Genomic DNA, 19,298 nt, shown 5'->3' on the forward strand with positions numbered 1-19,298 from the left:
GAAAAATTAAGTAATTAAGTCTTTTTTCTCTTTCTTTCTTAGCATCGATTTCATATATTTCACCTGCAAATTGGAACTTACCCATTTAAAAAGTTAGCCTGGAAACATTTTTTTAGCCATAAGTTATTTGCACCTTAGAATCAGTCTAATAAAGAAAAGATATTTACAGAGATGTGGTAAAACTTTGTGGGGTTTTTGAAGAGATATCAGCATTTAATATAAATCCACGTAGAATGCAGTCTGTTTGTTAAAGCTGGGCCATAGATACTTGATACAAAGCCAAGGAAATTCTTGCCTTCACAGAATCATCTGCTATTGATACCAGCACTACATACTGCAAAGAAAACCTGCAAGCAGAAATTTTGTTAACATTATGAACCTTGCACAGCCAGATAAATTGTTCCTTTAGAAACCAAATTCTCTGGGTCTCGTACCAGCTCTGCACTCCAGAGGACGTCTGGAGGTGTTGGATGCCTCCACAAAAACCTGGTGCTGGAGCCAATGGTCATCCAGGCACAGCAATGCCATCTCTTGGCATTGCTCTGTGTCATGGCAACAGCATGGGAGACCAAGATGGGGGAACACAGACACTGCCTGCCCAGGATTCAGTCCCAGCTGGTCAGCTCCCGGAGGCTACCGATTCAGCAGCTCCCACAGCAGCCACAGTTACAGGATATGTTCCGAAACGCATGCTCCAAGGATGGTGACTCAACCACCTCCCTGGGCAGCCTGTTCCCGTGCCCAATGACCCTTTCCACAAAAAATTTTTTTCTGACGTCCAGCCTGAACCTCCCCTGGTGGAGCTTGAGGCCACAGCCCCTTGTCCCGTCCCCTGTCACTTGGGAGGCCAGCTCCCTCCTCTCCACAACCTCTTTTCAGGTAGTTACAGAGGTCTCCCCTCAGCCTTCTCTTCTCCAAGCTAAACGACCCCAGTTCCCTCAGCTGCTCCTCGTAAGGCTTGTTCTCCAGCCCCTTCATCATCTTTGTCGCCCTTCTCTGGACACGCTCCAGAAAAAAAAAGCATCTAAATCATCTGAAACAGAAACCTAATTTTGTTAATCCACTAATTGATATAAATGTGACCATAAATCATACCACAGACAAAAGCAGATGCAAAGACAGAAAGCAGCATTTCTTACAAGCTGCCTTCTCCAAATACTTACCCCCTCACTGGCTCCATGCACTAGCACGCTCTCTCCTGCTTTGGCATGCCCTCTGAGTGGAAAACAGAAAATATTGGCATGAAGATTGCAGTACACAGCCGTTACGCATCAGATTGTATAAACCAACGTCAAATCTCATCTTTCACACAGTATGATTTCCAATTCATGTTATGGCTAAACAGGTACAATCAGCTTCTTTGGGAAAACAAGGAGGCAAAATAAACTATATCACTTACAAATTTACGTACTGCACAGTTATGTTGTGCACCTAGCAGCAAGTCATGGTCTGGTACTGAACTTAAAGATTTTCACCTGTTACAGAACATAAAAGCAAACCATGCTGGTTCTAACAATTTGTTCCATCAAACTAAACCAGATGTCCAGACCTAAGCTCTCACCTAGCTGACATGAAGCCTGGCTTTAACTCATTACCCTGCCCTATGGCACAGACAGGGCTGTACATGAAGCCTCTCTGGCACAGAGGCTCAGGAAGAAGAGAAATTAGAAGAAGAAATTAGAAGAAATTAGAACTATTCCTGTTCTTCACTGGCTGAAGTAACAATTAGCACTGAGAGAGAGTTATACATTTTATTACAAGAATCTTATCAGAGAAGCCTTTCCAGGCCTGTTCTCTTGAGAAGAAATGTGTAACAGGAGAACACAGTTGCTAGCTTCTAGGTGACAATGATATGACAATGCCATCAGCATAACAAATTTAACTTAAGAGTTTTAAACATTTCCACTCATTGATCTCCTCTCCTTTTAGAGGACAATGAAAAAGCGGGCTTCAATTTTTTAAATATTCATAAGCAAAATGGATAAACTTAGATTTGACACCTTACTTTTGGAAAAGAGCACGATAAGCAGTGAAGTAGGGTATTGCAACTGCTGCTCCTTGTTTAAAGTCCAGTTTATCCGACAAAGGAAACACTTTATTAGCTGCAGCAACTGCATAATCTGCATATCCTCCAGAGATCGTACCAATGGTAAAAATCCTGTCACCTTTCTAGAAAGGAGGGAAAAAAAATAGAGACATTAATCATCTCGCTTATATTTTCTTTAATATAGTTTAAGAACCAGTTCACAGATGTTTAGCTGATTTCTAACAGCTCTCCTATTAAAACTAACCGATTATATTTGTCACAGAGAGGATTTTTATAATGCTAATACATACAATCCATGCAATACAAACCATATCATTTCATACACCTAAAGTGTCATAATTAGAACCCCAGCTCTAGAGGGTAACACACAAACCTACTGTCTCATTAATATTGACCTTAATGAACCTGAACACTAGAGAATTCCAAACACAGATTCCAAATGCAAAACCTAAAAAGTTTTCACAAACACAAAATAAACATTTCTCAATTATTTTTGCTTAAATGTGGGAAAGAGATATTCTCTTAATAAACCTTACAACACCTCAATATTGCCACTGTTCTGCAGAAGGGCCGGCTCAAGCCAAAATCCCACAGGCGATGTGGACATGCACAGCGGGCAGCACGTCACCTATGTATGCCCAGCGCCGTGGCACAACACCAGCTGTGGGGCCAAGACAGCACCCAGCCTGGCCCTTGGCCACTGGCAGAGCAATGCCAGGGCCCACAGAAGGCACAGATACACAGCTCTGAGTCTTCTGCTGCCAGCATGGTGACTTCCATAAACATCCAGCATGTGGATGGGGTGGGTCCGGTCTGCGGACACCGGGTAGTAACTGCTGCAGGGTAGTGCAATGGTTTCCCAAGCAGCTCGAGCATGCAAATGCACGAGCTTGGCCACTCGGCATTTTTGGGATGTCTGTCTGGGGCACACACACGGATTGCATCAGCTCTCACTCTGGACTGTCAGGGTGACCCCACTGTGTGCTGCCACTAGCTGGCAAAGGTGAAAAAAGCCAGCAAAGCAATAGAAACAGGATTAGCAGCAGAGCAACCCCACAAAGATGAACCCATAAACAATCGTGAATTAAAACTCAATGTATTTTCTACACCTACCTTGAATGCAGTAACATGTTCTCCAACCCCTTCAATTACACCAGCCACATCTGAGCCTGGAGTGTAGGGTAAAGTTGGTTTTCTAGCGTAAGTCCCAGAACGAATATACTGATCAAAAACTACATATTCAAGATGAAAAGTTTTGGTTTGTATTCTTCATTCTGTTCTGAGTACGCCTATTATCATTCAATGCCATTATTTCTGTTCACAGAACTCATATATACCTGATTTTCTTTTGGAACAGGAATTACGACGTCTGACTGGATTTTAAGCACTTCAGGGCCACCAAATTCAAAAACTCTGACAGCTCTCATCAGATTTCTTGTGGCTGCCATAGTTATCAGAATATCTGCAGGGAAAAAAAATATGGTATTGCCATCATAATTTATTTTGCATTTTCAAAATAAAGAAATCAAACAACCACCTGCCAAGCAACAGATTAAACAGAGCTTCACTCTTTATTTAAACTGGGGGAAGGAGAGTTGGTTTGGGCTTTTTTCCCAAAACTTGCAAAACGCAGAACATTTACCCCACCACTTGCAGGGCTTTATGGGTATTAAGAGAACCACATGCAAATAATTTTCCCATAGAAATGTTTCTACAGCAGCTCCTGTGAACAGGAGCTGTCACATCTGTACAGATATACAGCACTTTGGGGGGAAAACTGCTACAACTTACTGCTACACTCTGGCAAAAAAAAAGCCTGCTACACACAGGCCAACAGGGTTGTCTAACCAAGTGACATTCCAGTCACCGCTCCTGCAGGCTGTCAAACCTCCAGGTAAAAAAGGCAAAAAAAGTCTATTAATCAGCTATCACAAACAAAGGTACCCCTAGAACATTAAAACAAGCCAGGAAAGACTGAAATGCAGACATTTAAGATTCCAGTCCTTAATTCCACAACTGCATCTGTATGTGACAGCCCTGTGCTGCAGCTCACAGCTCACAGGCACTGCTGGACACAAGGAAAGCTTATCAACACAGGGAGGTGCAACTGCTCCAACCACACTCATTCCTGATGGGCTCCAACAAACCACCATGAGCACGGTACTCCCACCACAGGACAGTTACACACAGGTCTGTCAGGAAGCTGATCCACTCAGAGAGAAGCACTTTACTTGTGACCTAGCAAAAAATCACGGATCAGCAGAGGCACATAGGAACCTTATAGGTATCAGGAGATCCCACTGCTGGCCAACTCCAGTTATGGAACTTCAGGGCTGCAGACAGAGGCAGGCTTTTCCCAAAGATGATTACAGCTTTCACAAGGACCTGACTTCAACATTATTTTTTTTCCTAACTCTAGTCTGTAAGAAGCCTGCGTAGTTTTGGTTGTCTGTTCAAGCCAGAAAGAGCACTGGTCACAGGGATGTACACTACTAAGATTTCCCTTAGGACGTGGCAAAAATCCTCTCTGCCAAGCAATTTCTGCAGTACAGGTCACTTTTATATGTTGTGATAACAAACCAAAAAGCAGCTTCTATTCTGCTCAGAAAAAAAATGGACCCATAAGTTTTAATAAACTATTCTGCAGCCCGGTGATGAACCTAGTATGGGGCCACCTTCAGAGGACTGGAAGCAGCCCGGTACTGGCTGGAGTGGCTGCAGGCAGGCAGACATCATCCCAGTGGCTCCAAGCACCTGGGGAACCCCAGACTCATCGGCACAAACCAGTTGCGGAATGGGGCAGGGCCCAGGGCCTGAGAGTGGGGGAAGCAGGGAAAGCAGCAGCAGCACAGCCCGTACAGAGAGCTCTGCCCCTCGGGATCATAACATCATAGAATGGTCTGCTTTGGAACAGACTTTAAATACCATCCAGTTCCAACTCCCCTGCCATGGCGGGGGACTCCTTCCACCAGACCAGGCTGCTCAAGGCCCTGTCCAACGTGGCCTTGAACGCTTCCAGGGATGGGGCATCCACAGCTTCCCTGGGCAACCTGTGCCAGTGCCTCACCATCCTCATTGGGAAGAAATTTCTCCTTATGTCTAGCCTAAATCTGCCTCTCTCCAGTTTATATCCACTGCAGCTAGTCCTGTCACCACAAACTTTTGTGAACAGTCCCACTCCAGCTTTCTTGTAGCTCCTTTCAGGTACCGTAAGGTCGCTAGAAGGTCTTTTCAGAGCCTTCTCCCAGGCTGAACAACAACAACTCTCTCAGCCTGTCCTCATAGCAGAGGTGCTCCAGCCCTCTGATCATCTTTGTAGCCCTCTTCTGGACCCGTTCCAACAGCTCCATAGTCTTCTTATGTTGAGGATTCTAGAACTGGACACAATACTCCAGGTGGGGTCTCACGAGAGAGGAATAGAGGGGCAGAATCACTTCACTCGCCCTGCTGGCCACGCTTCTTTTGATGCAGCCCAGGACACGGTTGGCCTTCTGGGCTGTGAGTGCACATTGCTGGCTTATGTCGAGCTTCTCATCAACCAGCACCCCCAGGTCCTTCTCTGCAGGGCTGCTCTCAATCACGTCGTCCTCCATCCTGTATTGAAACTGGGGATAGCCCTGACCCAGGTGTAGGACCTTGGCCTTGTTGAACCTCATGAGGTTTCCCCAGGCCTATTTCTCCAGCCTGTCCAGGTCCCTCTGGATTACATTCCGTTCTTCCATGAGGAGCATGGATAAATCCATTTTAAACTACTCCTATATGAATATATTTTCGTACCTTGAGAAAACACGCTTTTTTAAAAGCAACGTTATTTATGATGAAGGACTGTTTTCTTTACACAAAATCAAAGATCATGTATCTGTAGTGCCACTTTAATTCTTTCTCTCTATCTCCAGGATATAAACAGGTCTGAGATCCAGAAGAAAATCTGCACCTGGCTCACGGTAACACATGAAATGTGTAACAAAGACGATGTGGTAAGAGGACATTATGGTACAACTTCTGTAATTATGTAATGCAGGATTCCTAATGTCATGATAAAAATGGCATGTAAATGGAAAGAAATGTTCAGGTGTTTTTATGACTGTTACTGAGATGAATCAGCACTCTAATTTAAAAATAAACTGTCCTCTAGTTGCTCTACTTAACAGATTCTCAAGAGCTGTTTTTAGGAGAATGCTTTTAAGCTTAAGACCAAGTTCCCTGCGTAGTTGTAAATGCAGCCAATATGAAATGTGACTGATTTTGTATGGTCAGAAGTCACATAATCCCCACGTCTCAATAGCTTCTCAAGAAGTCAGGAATAGGTGTTGCTTCTGTCACAGAACACTGACTTTCAGAAAATGATTTATGAAAATCTCGGATGAAGTGAGCCTTGGTTTTGCAAAGCCGTGGCTCTGTTCAAAATGAAAGCTGTCCTGTCCAGAAGTGAAATAAGCTCAGTTTCTGTCGAATGCTTGCTGGTCTTTGGGCAGTGATATAAGAGTCATTAGCAGGTGCCACAGGGTGAAATACAAAAAATGTATTCCTCACTGACACCACAGTGACAATTGCTGTATCAAACCACGCATTTCACTGGTTGAAGTTCTGTATCAGGCAGCATTGAGATGATGCTTTCTGGAAAAGCAGCGCTCCAGAGAAAATAGGAATTACTAACTGAGCTGTTCAGAAAGACCGGCTTCCAACTTAAAATAAGAACATTTACAGAGGAGATTCTACACAAACACATTTAAGTAGTTTTCAATTTTTGAAGGAAAGTGGAGAGTGCTACTTCAGCAGTTTTCTTTTATGCCATCATGTCTTAAAAAAAGCATATGAATCTGATTATTTTATTGAATATTTTCATTTTGCAAGAAAGATGAGAAGGGCTGGACAAGACAGCAAAGGAAAGGGTAACAGCTGACATCTTTCCAGTTAACGCAGCACATTTCTTAGTGCTGTAAATTGAGCAAGTGAAGGCAAACGGTGGGGGATGGTGCTTATGGTTAAATAATCATGAAATGAAATAAGTCATATAACTGCCTCAGAGCAACTTTTCTGAATGGAAAAATGTAGTATCAGCCCTTAGAGCCGCTCTGCAAAAAAGATAGCATAGAAAAGTAGGGAAATTGTACTGATAAGCCCTGTGGAATATCATACAGCTTTCTCCACGCTTGCAAATCCAGGAAAAACTGCCATTAGTGTCTCAGTCTTCTGGCACAGCTCAGGGGGTCTGAAGGTGATGTCTTGCATTTTACAGTTATGAAGTTCCTTCCCTCTTTTTTTTCTTTCCTTGTCTTGTGTATATATGCATCTAATTTCAACTTTGACTTTTTTACCTTTGTAGGTGTTATTCTTTAAACTAGGATTCAAACGTGATCAAGTCTGTTAGGCCACAAATTTAATCTGCTGAACCTGAGAAGAGTTTCTAAAGTTGAGGAATGTGCTTCAGAAGTAAATGTCTTTTATTTTAAAGAACAGCTTTAAGTAACTGAATAGTTGTGCTCGGGTTTCACATGGTTGCAGCAACACAGCCCTCAGTCTGTGCTGTCTGACTGAATCTATTTGTTTGCATGTAGGAAGACACAAACAGAGAAGCGTACATCTTTAAAGTCTCTCTTGCTATGAATTGCTATCAAACCTCAAGCTTAGCAAACTGAATCATGGAAATCCATGAGATTTCTGTGTATTACAAGCAATGAAAAATTAAAAGCAGCTGAACGTGATTCCTTGGAGTTCATGGGCTGCATTTTAATGCTTGTTTCACACATGGACTAGGTACTTTTTTTCTTTCTTTTTGTTTTTGTTTTTTCTTTCTTTTGTAGCCCATCTCCAGTGTTAATATAAATATTTTGGTGTTTTTTCCAGATGGCAGCACTTGAGAAAGCTACTGGTGATGTTGTGCTCAAGTTTGAATCATTTGTTCTTCACGTGCAGTGTCAAGAGATGCAGGATGCACAGCTTCTGGTAAAATTACATTGAGTAACAGTATCACAATATTGTTCTCTTATATTCTGTGCTGCAAAGGAAAAAGTGTTGGCTCCTGAGCAAGCTCTAGCACTTTAGAATAGTCCCAGATGTGCTATATGTTTAATAACCAAGGTATTAAAAGTAAGCTAATGAAGAAAACACAGCTTTAAAGTGAGTAGAGATTTTGCTTTCCATTTTAAAATCAAAATTACTCAACTGCAGCTTGGTTTGCAAGCTGAAGCAGATTGCCTGCTAAAAAGCTTTTCCAGCGATCTCAGGTTGCTTTCATGGGCTGAAAGTGACGGTGTTTGTAGACAGCATTTTGCTGCCAGCCAGGCCATTTGGCTCCTGTGTTGCAGCTCATTGAATAGTACCTTTGCCTTCTGCTTTTCTAGCCTGACTCCAGAGAGTAATGCATGATGCGTGTGTTCCTTCATTGATCTAGAAGAGAGCTGATTAGCTGCTTTTATAGCATTGCTGCCCTTCTAGCTGTACAAGAGTAGCATGACTGAGTGCATGGCTACCAGATAATGCAGTGCCGTGCCCAGAGAGATGGTCATGTCCCATCTGCAGTGACGGGTTTAGATTGGACAGTCAGGATTGACTGGAGCTCTCTTAAAACTGCCCACTATTTGTGACACTACATGGGTTTGATCTTAAAAACATTTTAATGTATCTATTTTCCTGTATTAATCTGGGGAGATGGTTTGGAATAAGTTTTTTGCAAAACTGAGACTGAGCTGCATTGCAACCTACTGGGAATTATTCCTTGCTGTGAAAGTGTGTGAGACTTGTTTAAGGTATCTTTTTTTTTCCTCAGCATTCAGTGGCTGTTGATTCTGGGTTCAGGAACTCTGGTATTACAGTTGGCAGAGGAGGAAAAATTATGATGGTAAGGACTTTTCTACTGACCTGTAAGGAATATAACAGAATCCCATCATTACTTGTAGCCTCAGTTTTTTTACAAGCCAAGATCTGTGCTGTAACGTGATTGACTGCTTTCACAGGCCATGCTGTAGCACTGCAAATTCTTTCTGCCTCATTTAACAGCAAACTAACCAATTGTGTGGAAGAGTGGGTTTTTTCCTTTAGTAAATTCCCCATAATATTCAAACAACCTTAATAAAATAAAAAACTTTATTCTAGAGAAATCCTTCTCTGTGTGTTTTTAGGCTGTCCGGAGCACTCATTGCTTAGAAGTTCCATTGAGCCACAAGGGGAAACTGATGGTCTCTGAAGAATATATTGAATTTCTGATACATGTAGCTAATCAGAAAATGGAAGAAAACATAAGGAGGATTGGCAGGTTTGTTGGATTCCACTAGTCCTGTTCATTACATCTAAATCTGAAAGTGAAAAATGCACAGGAGAGATTGTTTAAATAAAAAAAACAAACCAAAACACAAACTAGACAGCTCTTACAAAGTCTAAAATACAATTTCAATTAATTGTAGGAGCTCCAAAGGCTATAAAGTATTTAAGGAAAAACCTGTAAGCGACATGAGTTTGCAGACTTTGTTATTAAGTGTGGTTTGAGTTTCTTTTCTCATGTTAACAGCATTTGTTATTCTAACACAGTGGCCATCTCAGCAGAATTCAGGTGGCAATACATGCTTTAAACCACTAAATGCTTTGCATAGTTTGCAAAACTGAGGATTTTTGAGGGTGGTGGAGAGTTACACACAGTACAATTGTGTCCAGCTGAGGAAGAGAACAGGCAGAAGTGCCAGAGTGCGAGGGACACAGATACTGGTGAGGCACCTATGTATACGTAACCAGAGGAGTTTCTTTTTATATGTCCACTGGGAATCTCTGTAGTGGTTAAAGTTAGCAGTGACTGCTCATAGCAGCAGTCCATCTGATTGCTAATGCTGTCAGTCATTAGACATTTAACCTGATACCGTTTCTAGTTTCTGTAAGGTTAACAGGGTCTTCATGGCACTTGAGTGCCTCCACCACTTGATTGCTAACATCCAGGCATTACAGAGTGGAGTAGCAGGACACGCACAAGGACACGCCCTGGTATTTCTGATTATCCTTCCAGTGTTGGCTAGAACATCTCAATGTCAGTAGCAATTTTCTTCTCTTGGCACATTTTGGTGATATTACAAAAGCATTTGTTTGTTCAGTTTTGCAGATTCTGAGCAAACCTACAAAAGTAATACTGACATAATTTGTTTCTTTCTAGATTCTACAGAAGCTTAGAGTCAGCTTTGCAAACTGCCGCTGGTGCAAATGACTTGCATTCTGAGGGGATGGAGAGGAGTCGCTCTGTGTATGTTCGTAGAAGGAAGAGGAAGACAGTTCACAGACAAAGAGTATGCCCCTCTCCCAAGGATCAGCATGAAGAGCTGGAGCCTGAGGATGATATAGAAAACAGTCTTGATATTTTTGCTGATATCATGATCTAGACTAAAGCAAACTGAATAACAATTGTAATGCTCTTTGTAAGAGACAGAAATACTGCTCTGTTCTAAGCAGTAACACTCCCATGGATGTTTACCAGAAAAAAGGTAATTAAACAGAATTGTGCACAGGTTCAATGCCAGAGAACAAAACCTTAGAAGGTTTTGGGTGTTGTTTTTTTTAAAAGCACTGTCTTTTACTCTGTCTGCTAGTCATCACAGAAATAACTGGTTTGGTACAGCGTTTTGCTATGTCCTCAGTGGCGGCGTTTTGTGTCCATATGCTGAGTTTAGGCCTTCTGATTTTCACCGACCAGAGAAACTCTAAAAGCCTAGTTGTTATCGCTGAAGGTTTTTAATCCAGGAGCTTTGCCAGCAGTACAGATGCCCGTCTCAGAACAGGACAAAGCTACGTGTCAGCCAGCTGAAGGACAGTTGCTGGTGTGGAGATAAGAACAGAAAACTAGAAGTTGGGTCCTGCTCTGTGCCAGCTTCAGCCACTGTGTCCTGGATCCTTTCTGGCCATTGCACTGGGCAGCAGTGTTGATGTTGTTTTCCTGCACTTTGCTGTGTTTCAGGCCCCAGCCCCCTGTGTGTTGCCATGTTCTGCTTCCCTTGGCCAGTGGCCGTTAAGTGTTATTTTCCTTTGAGTCTTGTAGCCAGCTCCATACATTGATTTTGCTCCCTTACATCTCATTCCATGTGGCTGGTGCCCAGCCCCCGTTCTAGCTGTCGGGCATAAGGTCATCCCAAGTGTACCCTAACAGGCTTTCTTCCCAGGCTGTGAAGCATCGGCACTCAACAACTGTTAAACACAAACCAGCGCAATAATGTGCACGTTCCTGTATTGCACCCCTGGAAAATTCACTCCTTACTCCAGGTGTATTTTGCAGAACAATGGTGAATTTGTGAACATTTGCAGCAATGGATCCTGAGCCTGCCCTGCTTTTTATGCCCCTAGTAATACACTAACACTGCAAAACAAGGCCCTGACTGAAGGAAAATGGTTTATTTGGTGCGGTAGCTCCAAGTTCACAGAGCAGGGAGTTGTCATTGTTTCCATTACGTAAACTTGTTCTTGGGGATGTTTTAATTCCACCGTAAAAAAAAAAAAAAGTGACATACAAAGTGGCAGCTAAAGGGAAAAGTAGTTGGGGTTTTAAATAGATTCTGGAAGACCTGTTGGGCTGTGTTTCCAGCAGCATGCATGCCAGAAAAAATAAACTTGAGCCTTTTGTGTTGCTTGCGGTGTTTCTAATGTACTGCCTGAGCAGTTCGGTGCACGTGCTTTCACTCTGTTTCTGGTGGCTCGAAGGATCTCAGCAGAAGTGTGGCAAGGTGATCAGGACAACACGGTTCCATCCATGCAAGAAGATTGTGGTTGTGTCAAGTGAGGTACTTGGAGGCTGATGCTGCCCTTGGCTGCTGGCTGCAAGCACAAATTGGACAAACAACAGAAAAAGTAGTCGCTACAATTTTCCTCTTGTGGAGGGGGTGAGGCACTAGTGATAAGTTTTTGAAGATGAAAGAAAATCAGCTTGTGAGGTGAATGTGTACATAAGATCTTGAAATATTGCAAGAAGCCTTCGTATCTGGGTGGACTAATCCTTGTTTCATTCTGACTGAACCAGGGGGAGACCATTTCTAATGCTGAGGAGCTGCTTGCTGGGAGGCTTGCAGCAAGTGCTGAGTCCTGGTGGGCTTGGAATGGGCAGAGAGAATCTGCCACCACAGGGACAAGTGAACCTGGGATCCCACAGCCTGTGCAACAGCAGGACCACGGGTGGGAGCAGCCGAGGGTCCCCACGGCAGCTGGAGTCAGCAGCCTCTCAAGGCCTGGGGATGTGGCTCTGCCACACATTATCGGGGTGTGTGTGGATTGCAGAGGGTTTGCTTGGAGCAGCCAGAACAACCTTCTACCTCCAAAGCGATGCTGGCAAGGTCTGGCTCTGATCTGTTGGCAATCCTGCAAGGGATTGCAGATGTCATTAATGAACGGGAGCCATTGCCGTGCACTTCACAGTGCTGTCACCTTGCCCCACGTATGGGAAGATAAAAATTTAGTACTGAAAAAGCAGAGATTGGAAGAAACTGCATCAGACTTCAACCCCAGCCCAAAGAGTTGCCATTGCTGTGTCCGAGGCAGCCTGCCTCAGAACTCAGAAGGCTTTGCTTCCAGCTGTGTATGGTCATGACTGCACCTGTGCAAGGTGGGAGAGGGAGCATGGATACTAATTTTATGTATAACCCAGGATGCCAGTGTGCTTTCAAGGGCAGAGCTGTGGGGCTGTGCATCGGAGGAAAAGGTATTTAGTGAAACTACTTCATTTTTGGGAAACTCCTTTTACTTTTGTTTTCTTTTAAAAAATTAGTCCAAGCAGTACAATAATGCCCAAACCTTGACAGCGTGTAACAGCCCGTACAGGATTTACGTTCTCAGAAATAAGGTTTGCCAGCAACTGCAGTGCAATGTGATCCCACGTTCCTCTTAGAAGTTATATATCAAATTCAGGAACATTTTTTGACAGTCTTAACCCAGAAAGTTGACCCTAACTATGGCCATCTTGTTGCTTTATACCTGTTAACTCCAATTATTGCAGACTGTTGGGGACCTCATACAAAAAATCAAAACGACCCCACAACAAGAAAAAATATGTAGTTGTGTGATTCTCAGTATAATTAGAGAATCCTGTTACCTCACTGCCTAAATGATCAAACAGTTATAACAAAGTTTTTCTTATTTTTTTCCTCCCCTGAATGTTCCAGAGGCGATACCAAGGGGAGTTTCAGGGGTCCTGCAGCCTTGCTGGGGAGGTGCCAAATGCCAGCACCACCTTGCTCCCTGCATCACTGCCCCTATTAGCCCTAATTCTAGGGGATAACCACACTTCTCCTGAGTCTTACTCGACTTTCACAAGTTCCTTTTGAGATTAATTTTGTCAAGCTGTGTTTTATCTCCAGCTCCTGCAACTAATTCTGTCATGCCCTAAATGCATTACTCAACTGCAGACTGCAGGGATCCCAGCAGACAGGAAGGCTGCACGGAGCCTTTGGAAAGGTAATTCTGGGGTTCATGGCAGAAAAGAAACTTACTGAGAAGCAATAAGATTCCTAAAACTGGCAAATCTTTACCACTTCTAAGTGGGCTTAGCCATAGTTAACAAAAGGGTATTTACAGCCCAACTTTCATAATTGCTTTTGCTAAATATTGGAACATTTAAAAGTACAGTCTCATTCACTTTGCATTCAATTGTTTCTAGCGAGGCAGCTGTGTTCATTCCCTCCAGTAACTGATGGTCTTCTCTCACCATAACATTTGTCATCCGTACCACAAAATCACTTCAAGTTGCTGTTCCTGGCATTAGAGTCCTGCTCACAAACAGCATCGGGCAGGCACTTCAGCACGGGAGTCACTCAGCGATAATGCTTTATATACAAATCACAGGTGTCACAAGCACAAGTATTTGCTTGAAACGACTTCTTCCTCTGAAACTTGAGTACTTAGATCAGTTTACAAGAACATAACAGTAACAGCATCAGATTGCAGTAAAAAGCACTGTTTTCAAATGGAGTTAAAGCCTCAGGATGGGACGGGTTATCCATTCTCAGCCACCACTCCTATTAATCCTTTACTTGAATTTCCCTGCACTTAACAACTACATGCAATTGTATAAAATTTAGTCTCAAATTTTTAAAACAATTTTGTACTCTTAAATATACCGTGCCCTGGAGTCTTAGAAAGTCTTTAATACTTCTGATTACTGAAAATACACAATTAGTTTGCAATATCTTCTCAATTTGATTTTACACAATGTGATATTAAGGAGGACATTTAACTTTCCGGTTGGAAGCAACACCAGTGGTGTGCGCTGTGCTTTTTCTCCTTGAAAAGAAATTTGAGTCTATAAAAAAAAATAGATAATCGTATACCTAAACTTTCCTCGATTTTTTTTTTCTTTATTTCTTTACAGGAAGAGAAAGCAAATCCTGTAAAAAGTGCTGTTTTAAACCGCCCAGCTCTGGTGCGACAGCAGCAGACAGACATCCAGACGTCAGGAGCAGAGCATCCTCAGCCCTTTTTAACTACAGAGAACAATAACCCTGTTCCACACAGAAACTACACATAAGCTTTTATTCTGCTTTCTGGATGAGGTTTCTCTCTGGTAACTGAGCAGATGCAGTACTTTGGTCAATTTTATACCGGGGAAAAGAAATAGATCTTATTTTGTTTTCATTCCGCACGACCCCACGAGAAGAGAAATACTGTTCTCAAAGCCAATTGAATTTTTATCAAAAAGAAGGTAATTTCTTCCCTCGAATAACGCCGTAATCAAGCTTTGTAGTGACTGTAATTAGATTTCTTTGAAGACGACCACTAGAAGCGAACAAGCCGGTCGTTTAACCATTCCCTCGCCGGCAGCCGCGCCGCTCCCAGCACCTCCCCGCGGGGTGGACGCGCATCTCCTCGGGGCTTTTCCCCTCCGCCGGCACGGAGCCGAGGAATCGCAGCGCTGTGCTGGGACGAGGCTCGACACGGCACGGCCAGGGCAGCAGAAAGGGTAAAATCCAACAGCCGAGAGTCGCGAGGGGTGAGAGGGGGCCCAACAGCCCGAGCTGGGGGCGGGTGGCAGCCGAGGCGTCGGGGCTGCGCCCGGTCGAGCAGGACGCGCTCTTTCATGCCCCTAAACGCGTTATTTCCTGGCTGAGTTCTCTAAATACCGTTTAAATGCGATTTTACGGCATTTTGGACGCGGCACGGGAAACGCGGTGATGGGCGAGCGCGGCGCTGGGTCGCAGGTGCCGGCGGCGCTGCCACCGCCGCGGGGAGAGCTCGGACACGGTCCGCACACGGAGCCGATCCCAGACACGGACCCCGCACACGGATCCCATACAAGGGTCCCGCACACAGACCCGCACACGGACCCCGCACACGGAGCCACGCGTGGATCCAATCCCGCACACGGACCTGATCCCATACACGGACTCCGCACACGGAGCCAGACCCGCACACGGAGCCGATCCCATACACAGACCCGCACACGGACCCACGCTTGGACCCGATCCCATACAAGGGTCCCGCACACAGACCCGCGCGTGGATCCCATACAAGGATCCCGCACACAGACCCGCACACGGACTCGCACACGGACCCTGCACACAGACCCGCACACAGTCCCGCACACGGATCCGATCCCATACACGGCCCCCGCACACGGCCCCGATCACCCGGGGCAGAGCCCTCCGCCTCGGGTAGGAGCGCAGCCGCGTTCCCCACCGCGGGGAGCCCCCCGGGGCTCGTCCGTGGCCCCCAGCCCGTCCTGCGGTGCCCGTCCCGCCGCCCTCCGGACGCCGCAGCGACCCCGCACCGAGCGCCCCGCGTGACGCGTTCAGCAGGACCGCGTCTGCCCCGGTGCGTGAACTGCAGAGGCAGCTTCCGAAACCGGGAAGCGTCCTGCTCGCGGTGCCCGTGACACCGATGCCAGGAACACCCGCATCCCCCTCCCTGTGATCATTCCAACAGTGACACCGCGACGTTAAGCCAAGGGTCCCCCCGCATCTGGAACTCACAGCCCCTAAACAAACCCTCGTGTGTTTTATTCGGGCTGTTCCGCTGGAATGGCTCTCGTTCCCTGGGTTTGTCTGCTTGGAGGGAATAGGACGCCGCAGTGTCCCTTTCCCAGCCCCGGGATGCCTGCGCGCCGCAGTGACCCAGCGACACGGCACCAGTGGCAGGAGGCAAAGATGGAACACGGCTCTGGGTACAGGGCTGAGAAGTCCCAACGCAGACGGCAGAGCACGGCCCCCTCGCTCGAGGACCCCAACGCAACTGTCACTGCACTTCGACGTCAGGACTCGTCGGCCGCAGGCCTCGCCTCGGCCTGGCTCAGTGGTCTCTGGGGCCGGTTGGACTCACACCACCATCTTCCAAAGAGAAAAATCAGCCCCTGGGGGTTGTCCCACCCGTGTCACATAAATCATTTAAACTCCTGAAATACCAAACAGCTCGACTGCAAAACCCGTTTTTTCTGGGACTGACCGCTGTTTCTCCACTAACTGAGATGTAAATGGATCCCTTTGCTTTCTAAGTAGTGTTCTACCTCCCGATCGGTCCTGTATCAATATTAAACTGGCAGTACTGCTCTTTTATAATCCGCTGATTTACATATTTTTGCATAACATTGCTAACAAAACCCAAGGAATATTTACAAGTGAAATGCGCTCAGAGTTTATGCACACAATTTACTTTTTCCCGTTATTTTCCATCCCTTGGCGGCATATTTTAGGCAGAATTTTTCCACAGAGACTGAACCTGGTTTCGTTTTTCCCTCACTGAAAAGACATTCACCGCAGAAATTGTGCAGAAATGGAGCAGTGAGGAGAGAGCAAAATACAGCAATTTTTACAGAGCCCTGTGCAGGGTCTGCATGTTTTCCCCGCACCATCTTCGCCTTGGAATGATAGGCAGCACCCAGGGATGTGCCGCTTTTGGAAAATATATGCAGCAACACTGTGGCTGGTTCTACGCAGGATCAGAATTTGGCCCCAAATGTGCGTATTTTACAAATATTACAAATTACCGTTTCCCCCTCATTCCTATTACCTAGATACAAAAGTTCAAATTCAAGAATGTGTTTTCAAATCCCCAGCACTCCAGGGTAATATTAGATGGAGTCCCTTTAATAAAACACATTCCAAGTTGTTATTTTGATGGAAGCATCGTACTTTTTGTCCAGCAATAAGCAGTTCAGATTTCACTAGGTCGCTGAAAATTTTCGAATCAGTCTGTCTTCAAATCATGTTTAAAAGACAGACTGAAATAACCGTGGCAGCAGATCCCTTCACGAGGCAAACCAGCAGTAAGGTTTATAATGTGCATTAAAGCTGGTGCTGCATTTAACTCCTGAGTCAGTGAATGAAATTTTGCGCTCCTCCAAAACCTACTGACAGTCCTATTTACAAAATGTATCACAGTCATGCGGGAAATTATGGCATCCCGTTTTGTCCTCGATTCTCTAAAATAAGAGGTATTTTGGTCACAAATGCCTGCTGTTATCAAAACACTGTCATGATTTCAGCAGGATCCAGTAACCTAGGGAAAGCCGGGCACAGATCTCCCTCATTCTTTTCACTCTGGGTCACATTGCATCTGTTTTTCAATGCTTTGTCGTTCGGAAAAGAGGCTGATGGAATCCCATGTTCTGCGGAGTGGCAATCCCCAAATTCATGGCAGGAATGCACATTGCCCAAATCCTCTCATTCAGGGCTTTCTCCCTAGAAAAAACCACATGAAAATCACAACAGATCTGTAGCAGATGTTTAAATAAATATTTACATAAATATTGAAATATTTACACATGCAGTTCTGCATGCTTGAAAGGGGAAAACAAGTGCAATAAATGTAATTAAGGTGCCAGGGTTCTACACTAATATAACTTGCATTTCTCTTCCTGATAGCCTGTCAGTTAAATTATTAATTTAATAATTAATGTGCTCTGGTGGCACTGCATCTGAGGAACGGTGTAGGTGGTGTCAGGCCAGTAAAGCCTCGTCCCCATTAGGCTGGGGAGCCCCTGAGCGTGAGGGCCGAGGCAGCACAACCGCCATCCAGGAGTGGGGCAGCTGCCCCAGCACCTCGATGGCCTGCGAGGAGGCTGCCGCAGCACCCCGACCCCCACAGCATCCTTGGCCCCACAGCAACCCAGGCACTGCAGCAGCCCAGGCACAGAAGCATCTCAGGCACTGCAGCACCCGGCGCGCTTGGGGCCTTTCTGAGGCGGAGAGCTTCCCACCCAAGACAACTCCAGCAGGAGCTCCTGGAGTAGAAACAGCATCCCTGCTCCGCACAAGCCCTCATCCCAACAGAAGGCTGTGGGCACTGTACAGGAACAAAAAAGGAGCCGTTTCTTCTCTCTTTGTGTGCCTTCATCTAAACTTGTAACTCGCTGAAGACCTGTGATCAGAATGTCGCACTGGGCTTTTCTTTCTTATATATTTTCGCTGTGCATTTCTTTCCTTCTAGTCTGACATTAGCAAGAATCAGTGCGGTGGAAGTGGTAGCGCAGCAGCAGGGACAAACTGTCTGACAAACAGCAACAGCCTCCCAACACCCCTTTAAAATAATAACAATTTACCAAATGGTTGGGAAGTTGTTATAATTCCTTTTCCAAATTATTACTCGCCCTTTAGATTAGAAATGAGGCCAGGGTTAGCAATCAGCCTTAAATGGTAAGATTTCTGAAGTAGGAGCACTTGTCTGATTGTGAAGTGGAGGCCATTATTGCCTTGATTGAGTCTTTTTTTTTTTTAAGCTTGCTTGATTTATGGCTGAGAGCGCACATTCACCACTGTACCAGAAGCAATCAGAGCTTTCCCTGCTCTCTTTTCCTCAACGATTTAGGGTCCACTGCTTTGGCACAGCTGCCACCTTTTAGCCTCCATCAAGCAGAGATATTTTTAAGCGAACTGTATTTTTTGTTTGTCTTTTCTCCTCCTGCCCCTCTACTTCCTCACTCTGTATCTTTCCTTTTTTTTCCCCTTTTTTTTTTTTTTTTTGTGGGGGACGGGGGGCTGAAAATATTGTGTGAACTTCAATTCCAGGTATGAAGTTGAAAGAAAGCAGCAGAAGCTGGCTGGGATGTCATCTGGACTCCATGGCACATAACAAACCTGCAGTTACATGGGAAATAAGGACGAAGAAATGCTCAAATGACTGAAGTCAATTAAAAGCACTGATGGGTGTGGTAGGTGCTGGAGTTTAGAGTTTTGTTTGTCTGGGAACCAGATTCAAGACGAGAGCTTGAATTTATACCACTTCTTACCAGAAATCATCTGTTTTGCTGGCATATCGTATTTATTTTATAACCCCTCCCAAGTTTTCTGTAGAGGTGTGCAGCACA

The 19,298-nt window shown here is 44.9% G+C and overlaps 1 long non-coding RNA gene across 1 annotated transcript; it reads left to right on the forward strand.

Annotated features, from left to right (window-relative positions):
- Positions 1-9,129: 9,129 nt before the first annotated feature.
- Positions 9,130-10,562, forward strand: LOC138723393 (uncharacterized). Its single transcript, XR_011337859.1, has 2 exons — positions 9,130-9,302; positions 10,185-10,562. It is a non-coding gene; the product is annotated as an uncharacterized lncRNA (long non-coding RNA).
- Positions 10,563-19,298: the final 8,736 nt, after the last annotated feature.

The sequence above is a fragment of the Phaenicophaeus curvirostris genome, chromosome 8 (assembly GCF_032191515.1).
Source record: "Phaenicophaeus curvirostris isolate KB17595 chromosome 8, BPBGC_Pcur_1.0, whole genome shotgun sequence".
Lineage (NCBI taxonomy): Eukaryota > Metazoa > Chordata > Aves > Cuculiformes > Cuculidae > Phaenicophaeus > Phaenicophaeus curvirostris.